We start from the raw sequence: 12,517 nt of genomic DNA, 5'->3' as shown, positions 1-12,517 counted from the left end.
CCCAAGTAGGAATGTCATATTGGGGAATCTGAACTTTTCCCAAGGGCCTCAAACACAGTGACGTTTGGGAACCACTGACTGAAAATTTCAAATTAGTCATTTGAAAAATATTGGTTCACTGTAGAACTTTCCAATGTTGACATATTTCATTATAGAATATAAAACAATCACAATCATTAATATCAACACTGATCTCATTAGAAAATTACTCAAGCATTAGGAAGTTGTTAAGCTAGTGGTGGCAGATACAAGTTTTCCAAAATTCAAATTTTTGCCTGAAAACTCAAGTAAATCATTAGTAACAAAAACTGTCAGTTGTTGTCCTTGAAATGACAGAGCACACTTCATTTTGTTTAGAGAAAATGTCTGCTAAATAGCCAAGTATTAATAACCATAGTTTGTGCACTAGTCAGTTTCAAGTAAAAATTGTGCTTCATATATAAAGTGGTTAGTTGATCTTGCAATTCAAACAATTGTACATGTGCTTCCCCTCGAGACAACCAGCCAACTCTGGAGTGAAGCAGGCGTACCTATGCGAACTCCCCATTGCATTACATAGAATATTATAAAGAAAGCTATACAGGAATTGAAATACAGAGTTGACCCTTGAACAGCGAAGGCATTATGGGTACCAACTCTCAGGAAGTAAAATAACCACGTGTAAATTTTTATTTTTCCAAAACTTTACTAATAGCCTACTGTTGACCAGAAGGCTTACTTATAACCTAAGCAGTTGATTAACATGCATTTTACAAATTATATTCTGTAGTCTTACAATAAGGTCAGATAGAAAAAGAAAATGTAAGAAAGTCATAAGGAAGAGAAAATACATTATCATATTTATTTTTAAAAACCTGTATATAAGTGGACCCATGGAATTCAAACCATGTTGTTCAAGGGTCAACTGTAATAAAATTAATAACTTTTATTGCTTGCTACATATTTTAAGTCATTTTTAAGTGAAGCTGGCTTTTTAAATCAAAATTTTTTTCAGTGCCAGTACATGGCATAAAGAATGCAATGACTACTCGTCCAATTTGGTGCTATGCCTTAATTTGTAATAAAGCACCAGATGTCTACCCATCCTTGCTTTTGCATTATTAGGTCAACACATTGAAAAAGGTGATTAGCATCTTGGTATTATTATGAACATTGTTGTCACCTCATGTACCTTCTGAGAAGTTCTTAGTGCTCTCCAAGGATGCATGGGCCACATTTTGAGAACAGTTGCATTAAAGCATGAGGGGTTCTTGTTTGGTTACAGTTTTGTAACCTTTTATAATTGAGCTTGACTTAGTGTTAAGCCTGGTACCCAACGTTGGGAAGATGATCCAATGATCCATATCAAAATCATTTGCAGTTGAATCCCTGTGGCTGGGACTGGGGAATCTGAGCTTCTCCCAAGGGCCTCAAACACAGTGACGTTTGGGAACCACTGACTGAAAGCATTATTTTGCTTTTGTAAAGCTGTTCTTTTCAAAACCATTGTATGGGCCTATTGGTCATACACAAAATGATTTTAGGCAAATACTTCCTAATTTTCATAATTATATGTTTATTTCAAAGTCTATTACCTTCTTTTATCAAAATCTAAGGTGACTTCGATTGTAAGATAGACAATTTTGTGTTCCAGAATTGAAGAATAAAAACACAGCTAATCACAACATTCCTTTCATTGATTGCGGGATGCATCTCAAGTTCAGAGATAAATTTTTTTAAAGTGTGAAGAAAATTAAATAGGTAAAATAGGTAATATGCTTCCCATTTAGAGAGTGCGCTATATTTGTTTATACTATAAGGCAGTGCTTTCAAACTTTAGTATGTATATACACCCAACCAGGGGTCTTGCTGAAATACATATTCTATCAGCAAGTCTGAGGTAGTGTTTGAAAATCTGAATACCTAACAAGTGTCTAGCACACGGTCCACACATAGCAAACACAGAAAGTAACTTTAAAAAAATAAATCTAAGGAAAAAAAGAATCAGCGTAAATAAAAATATTAGGTGAATTAATACTACCAGTGTGAAATGGATATTGTAAACTTTGCAAAGGTTGTATAAGAAGAAAGCCTGAAGTTGGGGAAAGACTGCAATAGCTCATGGTCAAACTATACTTTTAGGCATCTTAGAAAAACTAGACTTTCCACCTGGCTTTCAAGTCTCTACCAGTTTTGAGGTGGAGATTTCTCTCCTTTCACCATTACTTTAATAGTGACTCAGAATCTCGTATCTTTTAATTTTACTACTTAGGTGATGCAAGAGCTGTCTCAGCAATATTTTTGCAAAGGTGTTTTTTGTCCGGCCTACTTGATAGCTTCAGAGACAATTCTTTTCCATTTTGAGTAGGCTTCAGAGACCAATATTCATCTTGCTTTAAACTGAAATCTGTCTTTCTGTACCTTCAGGATGCCTGGCTCTCATTCCAACTCTTGGTAATGGCAGGAAGAGTTCAAACTTTCTTCGCATGAAACACCTCTTAGGTTCAAACCTTCTTCCCATGAAACACCTCTGAGCTGTGTTCTCCTTTGTTTTATCTTTTCCATGCTAAATAGTCCTAGCTCCATCTTCACCTGTTTCTTCTGCGATGTGCTTCTGGGTCGTTACTATCTCTTCCGAGTCTTTACGATCTTGGTGAACACGTTTCTGCTCATCTGTTGAAGGGTGACTTCCAAACCTTGTATCGTCTTCCACCAGTGTTCGCCCTCACCTCTCCCGCCCCAGGTGCCATGCTGGGGTGGCGGCTGCCTTCTGGCAGCCTGTGCGCACTGCTGACTCACTGCTCAATGTTCAGCAAAGCCGCTCAATCCTCCGCGCGTGCGGTTGCTAAGTCAGGTCCTCACCCCATATTTATGTAACTGTGTTCTGGGGTCCAAGGTTAAAACTGTTTATTCTTGGCTGATAAACTTCACCTTGTTAGGTCTCATCCAACTCTCCAGGCGTGACTCATGGTGCCCCTGTATCTCACCCCCAGTAAGTCCTCTAATTAGCCTCTTCTCTATTCTATGACCTTGACTTTCTTCCAACCCTGCATAGCCCTGTCCCTTCAACCACCAACTCTGCTCCTATCTTTCCTGGTCTTCTGAATGAGATGGCCACACCAGTCCACCTTATCTCTATCGCTGCCATCTGAGTGCTCCCAGCACCCCTGGGTGCTGTCAATGAACCATGACACTATTCCTACTTTCAGCCCTCTCCTGGGAATTTCTCAGTCGCTGTATCTTGTCAACAGTGGTGTGGTCATGACTCAATTATAATATTTTCCTTAGTCCTAATTGATCTAGAATTGCCTCTAATAAACAAGTTTTGTAGGAGAAGGGGTGGTGGAAGGAAAGCGTTGTAATTACCACACTGGGAATGAGTTTGACTGGATTTCTCTTTATTCTCTCAACATGGCTTGTGAGTGAAGGTACAGCTGGGAGGTCTCAGGGGTGCAGACTAAGCTCGAGGAACAGCAAAGTCAGCCTGTGTGTGAAGACTCAGTCTTGACCTTATGAATGTCATGTTCCAGGCCAACTAACTGCATGGACCTGGAGCTTGCATGTCAACGTTCTGCTCTGTATTTTATACTTTTTAGTGTAATGAGAAAGGTTGGGAAATCATTCTTCTTTTGGTAAAACCTGCATATTTTCATAATATGCTCTGAGAATGCTAAATAATTGGTTTCCATTTCATCAATTACCGCTTTTTATGAGAGCAACAAGAATAAGAATGTGTAAAACAACTCTTGCTAATTTCAAATATTGTCCTCCCAATCAAGCTGAGAGTAACTCCTACCTTCTTACCTCCAAAAGTGATGGTCAGTGTCCAGGAATGAAGCGACTTCTTGGGGTTTTTTTCAGAATCAAAAACAAATACAAAGAACAAATGAACTACAAACACTTTAAATATAAAAACTGTTCCAAATTTAGTTACATTTAAATAGGTACCCAGTAGATGGTATGGGATGGAAATAAATTTACCATTTTCCCCCTCAGTTAAGTCATTATTCTTTAAATACTTGGTCAATTATAGCATTTGGTTAACCCCCCTTTTTTAGTATCTCCTGTGTGTACAAAATAACAAGTCAGCTTCTAAAAGGGGTACAAAGTAGGAAAAAAGACAGCCTCTGCTCTCCAGATATAAAAAATTTAGTAAGGGTTCAGAAAAATGCTCCAATAAATCTCTGAATAAGCAAAAGCAAGGCAATTCTGTAAGAGACTTAATTAAGTGCTGTGGGGACTTAGAGAGACCGTGCTTCTGGCCAAGAGTTGGGGTCAGGAAATGAAGAAAGGAGGGAGGGGAATGATCCAGATTGTAACTTGGATGCTCAGAGTCAATAGTTAAGTTCTTTAGGCAATAGGAGAAAAATTGTGAATTGCAGATGAAATTTCTTTAAGAGGTTTAGGAAGAGCACTCTCTTAAATATCTTAAATTCTCCTGGAGAAGATGAAAGTAGGTAGGGCAGCTGAAAGCTCATCTAACACTAAAGGATCTTAGGTCTCAGAGTTTATAGCCTGTGCGATAATCTCAAGGCGCCATGAGAGTCTGAGAATTTCTTAATATCAAATTTAATTCAAACAAACTTCCCATTTACTATGCAGTACTTTTATGAAACCAGAGGAACATTGCATGACATACCATTTAGGCGGGAGGACACATTTCAACACTTGGTTTACTATTTTCATTGCCTCCTTCCCTCCCTTTCTTTCACGAGTCTCTAATAAGTCGCTGGTTACACCCAAAAATTTTCCCAAATTTCTCAGAAAAAAAGTAGATGATTACATATTATATTCTGAGTCCTTAATTTAAAAGAAATAAAACTTGGAGGCTCAACCTGTTTCCCAATACCAGTTTTGTTAGGTAGCTATTGTAATTTCTTTGGGCTTTGGTTTCCTTCTGTAAAATGAGACAAATGGACCAGAAAACTCTCCAAGATTCCTCTTAGCCCTGTAAGTCTGTGACGGACAGTACTCTGGTGGGGATGATGACCTGAAATCAAAGTGTCTCGAGTCTCCCAAAGCTGGAGTCCCTCTGAGGGACGCTACCGCTGTGTCAGACATGATCCAGCCCAAAGTCCACAGGACCTGCCGTGCAAGAGCGGTCTGGAAACCAGTCACAAATAACCAGACTATGATGGATAGGATGGATAAAAGGCTTGGGACAATGTCTTCCTGCAATCATCTTCCAGAAAACTAGACTTTGGAAAGGAGCTTAAATAACCATAAAACTTTCAAATAATAGTTTAAGATAATTACAGAGGAGACATCATGAATTCATGTTTATTTGCTAACAACATGGTTTAACACTGACCTAAACAATTAGAGGGGGGATTATGTATCATATTTGGTTTTATTCTATAGGTTAAATTTTTTTTTGGTCTCATAACTGCTTATGTTCTTATCTTTTTACTCCTTGTAAAAAACTTCTTGAAAGACAATGATCTTTCTTGCCGTATTGCCTCCCATATTGTTCTTAACACAGAACGTAACACTTAGAAGGCCTTCAAGTAAAGGCTGCTGTGTTGGTTTCTTTTCTTGACTAATAACTTGATCAGTTTTAATAACAAGTACATGATACAAAAAAGTGGGCACTTGTGAGCACTTACCTTGAGATGCTGAGGTCGGAGCAGTTTCAAGAGTGTGTCCCCCCGTTCTCTTTATACTTCCAAACCTGCCAGCCCAGCACTCTAACTTTGCTATATTTGGGGGATCACCATTTACTCCTTATATGTAAATGTGTCGTTGCCCTGATCTCTCACTCTTGTTAAGTTACTTGGATAAATGACCAGCGGAGGCTGCACAATGCCAAGTCAGCTGCGTAGGGATTTTGACGTTGGACACAGATCTTTGAGACTTAGAGAGTCCTAGGGGCTGAGTGGAACTGGGGCAGAGTGTGCTAAGAAGGTCAATAAAGGGCAGAACCACAGGATGAATTGTCACTCAATGGGCGATCAATAGCATGGGCAGTCACTACATCTCATCTACCCGGCATTGATCTGGGATATGGGATGGTGTGTGCCTCCTCTCAGAAATGTCTTGAGAATTAAAGATTGACCATTTAATACATCCAGTGTTATTGATTTAAAAAATCCATTGATGAAGAAAAGCTTTCTAAAATGTGTTTCATATTATCTTGTTTTATTTAGTCTAGTATCTTGAATAGACTAACTTTTTCTTGATCACTCAGGGCTCTTAGAGGTGATATAATGAAGTTGTCAGGGACACTAGTTTTTTCGTTGGTTTTGCCCTGCACTAGCCATTTCTAGATTGCTATGAATTTTTGTGTCTACTATTTAGTTTTTATATCTTCACCTTCATTGCCAGCCTCTCAGGTGTGATTCTTTCTGTGGTTCGTATGTTTGCCTCTAGTAGCCTGATTTTGCTTTTTCTAACCTGTTGTAGACAGGGGAACATATTACAAAGTTAAGATCAGGCTGAAGTAGGACTCAAGAAGTTACAAGTGACATTCTAGAAAATAAATGGTCTTTGTGACAATTCTTGTTGTTGCTTGGGGTTTTTTGTTTTTGTTTTTGTTTTTTTGCTAAAACCTAAGTGATATTTGAATATGTAGGAACAACCATACATGCAGACGTTAGGGCTATTTATAGCAACATAGCCTGACATGTTTAAATCGTATATGATCAATGTTTGCTGAACCAATATTCCCTACCCAGTCCTCCAGGGAGTAGTCTCCTGGAGGTGGGGCATTTCCAAAGGACAGTTTGCATTAGTCAAAATGAAATGTGGGCAGAGGAGGAATAGATAGGAATAGGACTTCATGCAGTATTTTCCAAAACAATATTTGACAGAATGCTGATGGTTAGAGAAACTGTGAAATAAACAGTGTTCTGACTGAATGAGTTTACATTCATTGAAAGTGGCAAACTCTACTCCCTGCTGTTAAGGATTCATAAATATTGACATTAGCATATTAAGGAATCTGAGAAGATCTGCTTCTTTCAGGAAAGTATGACGAACTTTTTTGTACCTGGTGATTTGATGTTGGAACATCTTATTCCCTGCTCCAGGAAACAGGAGGGGAGGCCAAAGGCTGTAATCCACATAGACGGTGTCTTTGTTTCTCAGCACCACTTGGCTCAGAAGAAAGCGGCAGAGAGATATCAGGTATAAATAGGGCTGCTTTTATTCGACAGCATTTGCATGTAGCAGATACATGGTAAACATTTGTTCGGTGAATAAACAAATCAAGATGATTTGTGGGAAACCTGTGTTGAAAGGGAGCTGAAATGATAAGGCAGAAAAGAATAGAATCAGAGTTAGTCTCACTTAATAGTAATAGTTTATATTTATTAAGAACTCATCACATGCCAGGCTTTATCCATATTGGTTCAATGAGGTTTCTTAACGGTTCTGTGAGGTAGGTGGTAACGTCATTCTCATTTTACCATCAAGGAAATTGAGTCACTGAGAGTTTATGTAACCTGTCCAAGGCCACACAAGTAGTAAGTGGCAGAAGTGACTAACCTTCTCTGGTTCTAGATTCTATGCCTGTAACCTTTCATTTTTGCAAGCACATCACTTTTGAGTGCTTCCTTTGTATAATGTTCTGTGCTGAAAGCAGGGAATGGGTACATGACACCAGGTTACTGCCCCAAAGGAACTGATCATGGATATGGTAAGAGACCGCATAGACAAGAAAAGGATGAATCACTTTTTCAAGGTTAAGCTAAGAGCCGAGATGAGTAGGACGCACAGTGGATCATATTTATGTACACAGAATTTGAAATCCATAAAGTATGCTGTATATGTAAAATATTATCAGAATTGCTCCCTCTGTTTCTCCCTCCACCCCCTTTTAAATAAATAAATACATAAATAAGTAAAATCTTAAAAAAAGAAAAGCCCTGACTGGTATGGCTCAAATTTTTGAGCATCGTCCTGCAAAGTGGAAAGTTGCTGGTCTGCAGTTGGAGCGTGTGCTAGAAGCCACCATTGATCAATGTTTCTCTCACACATCAATGTTTCTCCCTCCCTTCCCTTCCCCTCTAAGTAAATAAATAAAATCTTAAAAATGCATAAAATATTATCAGAATTGTTATTAAGGATAATTATATTGCTTTGGAGGAGAGAAGTGATCTTTTCTGTTTACATAGTATTTTTGCATATTTCATTATGTTTATACAGGCCTGAGGGGCTTATACTATTTATATTACTATTGTTCTTATTGTCCATATGGGGAAACTGAGGCCTAAGGGGGTTAAGTGTTTGGCAAAGGGACCCATAGCTTGTGGGTAATAAGGTAGAATTGAAATCCAGAATTTCTGGCTCCAAAGCTTTGCTTTTCCTTCTATCATCCACTCCCTCTTAAAGGAGGCAGAATTTAAGTGGGTGAGAAGAACAAGGAGGAGGTTCTAAGGGATATGGCTTGGACACAAGACTTTCCAGGTTGTGTCCCCAGAAGGTGGACTGGGCAAGCCTGGATGAAGGGCTGGAAGGCTGGGAGGCAGTGTGCAGGTGAACTCTGGAGAAGTGGGCCAGGCCTGTGTGCGAGGGGCTTCCAGTGCCCAGTAAAGGAGTCAGGACATTAGCCTAAAATCACTGGGGAATCTTTGAGGTTTTTGAGAAGAATTTACAAATATGTCTATATCTATACAGAGAAGAATATGTACATATATATTCTCTTTTTTGCGCATTGTAGTCTTAAACAGATGTCTTACTGATATATTTAGAAAAGTGTAACTATAAAAAAAACATATATATGATACAATGGAGAAGGAAGAACCTAGGGGCCTAGAACCACTTATCAATTGTATATAAAATCTTGGTGTAAAGCTTTCCAAGACAATTCCACAGTCTCTGATGACTTATGGGGAAGGCGGGCGGTTAGACAGAGTTAACTTCTGGATGCTCCTGTGACTTCAGACTGGTGTTAAAGCTCTACATAGCACCAGAGAGCTGGCCTTCACAGTGGCCGTGCCCAGGCGTCTCTGAGTCAACCCTGCAGACTCAAAGAGAAGCATGCATGTGGGCTCCAAGTGTCCTGCCTCTCTGTCCCATTTAGGCACAGCAAGAAAAGAGAACTTTTAAATCCGAGGAGGTGAAAAGACCTCTGTGAGCTGTAGCCTTATTTTTTTGAGGCCTTACCCCACATTATAGAAAAATATTAAAGTCCACTCAATATATATTAAAACCTACTTGCAATGACTATAAAAAATAATCATGGTGTAAGACAAAGATGAAGAGAGCCTTGATTAAGTAAGATGAAATGAGATTGAGAAGGAAAGAGAACAGGTGTGCCCTGGAGGACTTTGATCATTGCTGGGTTTGAGGGGGAGCAGGAGTCAGAGAACCTTGCCTTTCATCCAGATCTTATTTCAGCCTGGGAATCTAGGGGCATGAAACCAAGCAAGAGGAAATGCTGAAGGGGGAAGGACGAGTTTAGAGTTGACACATATTGAGGCTGAGAGGGTGGTCATGTCCAGCTGGCAGGGAGAGATAAAGATTCAAAATTTAAAGCACAAGTTAAGACTGCAGATGTAGCTTTGTGTGTGTGTGCATGCATGCGTTGTGTCATTGCATGGAGGTAACAGTTGAACTTACCAAGGAGGTTGAGTTCTCAGAGGAAGGCTGTATGTTTAGGAAGTAGGAAGAGAAGATGAAAATACAAAGAGTGAAAAAAAAGAAAGAAAGGTCATTGTGCAGGCAAGCAAATACCTGCATGAGATCTTGGTGGAGCCAGTAGAGACAAATAGGTCCGCATTTTATTTCTGCCATATACTACCCGTGGCAGATCACATCACCTCTCCCAGAAACTGTTGTGTTTTACCTTCGGTTGAAAAATGAGAAAAATAATTGTTTCCGTCCAATTCATGAGGATGGTGTGGGGATCAAAGGGGACATTATCTTCTCTATCCAGATATCACTGTCTGTATTCAGTCTGTTTTTAGATACCAAACAGTATGTTTTAAACTGTATTCGCCTTGACAAAGACCTCAGAAAATAACCCATTAGCACCAAAACCATAAGTGAGCTATGGGGGCTTTACTGAAGATTTTGTGGGGAAGACATAGAAGAAGGTTATATTACATACCTTAGAGTAAAGTATGCAGTTTCCATCAGAAATGTCAGTTCTACAAAGTCCATTTTCCCTCACATTGGTGCTGGTAGTTCATTTCCTTTCTTTCCCTGAGTTGTTTTTCTCACTTTTACTGGTGCTCAGTTCTTCCTCTATTACGGGGAGCCATTTAGCTCTGCCACAGACCTGCGTTTCTACTCATCTGGCCATGCAACAAAAATCCTCAAGTAAGAAGTCCACCTGAATCCTTATTAAGTTTGGTAACCACTTATCTTCTCTCACACATGCCCTTTAGGAGGCTTCATCTGTATCCCACCATTATGCCCCATAGTCCGTAGCTCACAGCTCACATCATCATTCCAACTTTCTCAAACCTGAAAGGAGTTCTGCAAATGAAGTTTTTCTCATTCTTGTTACAAAATCATTTTGTGGACTCTAAAGCAAAGGGAACTTTATTATTAGTGTCAAAAGAAGTCAAGGGAGGTAATATTTTCAAGGGAGAGGATATAATGAAGAGCACTATGCAGAAGCTGAAGAAAAGGAGGATCAAGAACAGGGTACTGATTCCTCAGGGAGGTCATCCTGACATTAATGTCAGCAGGGTGCGGGGGCAGCTTTGAAGGTGAGGGATTAAGGAGGGAGCAGGTGTTAAAGAGGAAGAGAAAATTTTTGTGATTTTCCTAGGAACAAATTTCTCTACCAATGACTATAAGATGCATTCAGAGGTAATGCAGATTTGGATGGTGCAGGAAGAAAAGGCAGTAGAGGACTAGGAAATGAGCGTGATCAAGGTCATTCCTCAGAGGGCTACTTGAGGAGAAAGGGTGATTAACTGCACTGAAAGCAGGCTCATACCTCACCCCTCACAACTATCTAAGAGCTTATGTAAGAAATGTAATTTTGAAAAAACAGTAGGAAGTACTCTAGCCAGCAACAGAAACTTCTGGGTGAAAGTCACAGGGCAGGTACATTAGTGAATGACATAAATTCACATTTGACTTGAATTAAAGATTTAAAATTTAAGTAAGAATATTAGATTCTAGAACTACAGAGGACCTTGAATATTGTCTCATCTAACCCTAGCCATACAGAATCAGAAACTGAGGTTCTGGAAAAGTAGCCTAATTGATGCTAAAGGTAGAAACAGACCCCTTCCCATTTTATTTTCGATCTCAAGGGATCTAGTTCAGAACTCTTTCAAATGCAATACATAACCTTCCTCACTGCTGGCATTTAAACACTGAAATTTTGCAAAGCAAAAGTTGATAGGGGATTATCAAGAGTATTATTTAAATTGATTCTCCTTGAATCTCAATGAGGAGAAAGATTTATCAGCATTACATGTGGGAGAAATGAGGCTTGGCAAAGTTAAGTGACTAGTCATACAGCAAGTGGCAGAGGGGGAACCAGGACAAACATCTTTGACTCCAAGTCCGGTTTGTCTTTTCACTTTAAGACAGCTGCTTCTGGCTTTGGAAGATCCCGTAAGACACTAATGCTCTCCGAATTATACACGCTTCTCAGAGTTACACACAAACCAGGCATCCTCCTCCAAAACAACATGGAGAGGTTGGGTGGCTTGGGAACACTGTGTTCGGAGAAGAAATCCTATCAGCTAGGGCTGCTCAGCGAACTGGATACTTCCCGCTTGGCCTCATAACCTTGACTGATTCCTGCGAGACTTAGGGCCCCTGTCATTTGCTTTTTTCTGTCTGTTAGCTGTGTTTTGGTTAGATTGGTTGTTAAAGCCTCATTAGAAGTAAGAAAAGCAGGAGCAATTACTTTTAATTGCTATTACTGCAGTCTTAAATGATGTATCTTAAATATACAGGGTGGGGCAAGAGTATGTTTATAGTTGTGAGTATGTAAAACACAGAGTTTATTCTTGTATTGTTATTCATTGATTATTGCAGTGTTTTCCATACAAATACTGTTAACATACTTTTGCCCCACCCTCTATGTATGTTTTTATGGCACAGCTAAAGTATGCGTACATTGTTAAAATGTGAGTGATAATGTAGTAATTAAGAACGGACCTTGAGAGAATACTGGGGTTCAAATCCTGACTTCACCATTCAAACAATGTGAGTTTGGGCAAGTTATGTAACTTATCTGAGCCTAAGTTTCTTCATCAGCAAAACGGGGTCAAAACAATACCTAGCTCATGAGATCTTGTGACAATTGAGTTTGTGAATTCATGACAGGGTTCTATTTGGAAGTGACAGGATACTTTGGGAGAAGGGAAATTGGGTGGAGTCATGTTGACAGGAGAGCCTGAGATTTGGAGACCAGGAGCTCTCTCTAGAGAAAGCACCAACCACTGCCAGTGCCAGAGGGTTCTGGAAGCTAGGACAGCATCTTCTATGTGTTTTATGTTGCTGTTTGGTGAGGCCTGCCAGCTGACCACAGCTTGACCATTGTCCATCCAGTCCTCTCATCCTATGCACTGCATACAATCAATTTCCTGTTCCGATGGCTCAGAACACTCTACAGTCCACTCCT

This window comes from Pteronotus mesoamericanus, unplaced genomic scaffold, assembly GCF_021234165.1.
Source record: "Pteronotus mesoamericanus isolate MK-2021 breed Mesoamerican mustached bat unplaced genomic scaffold, CSHL_Meso_final contig_22, whole genome shotgun sequence".
Lineage (NCBI taxonomy): Eukaryota > Metazoa > Chordata > Mammalia > Chiroptera > Mormoopidae > Pteronotus > Pteronotus mesoamericanus.
The sequence above is the reverse complement of the archived record's forward strand: the minus strand, read 5'-3'. Positions refer to the sequence as shown.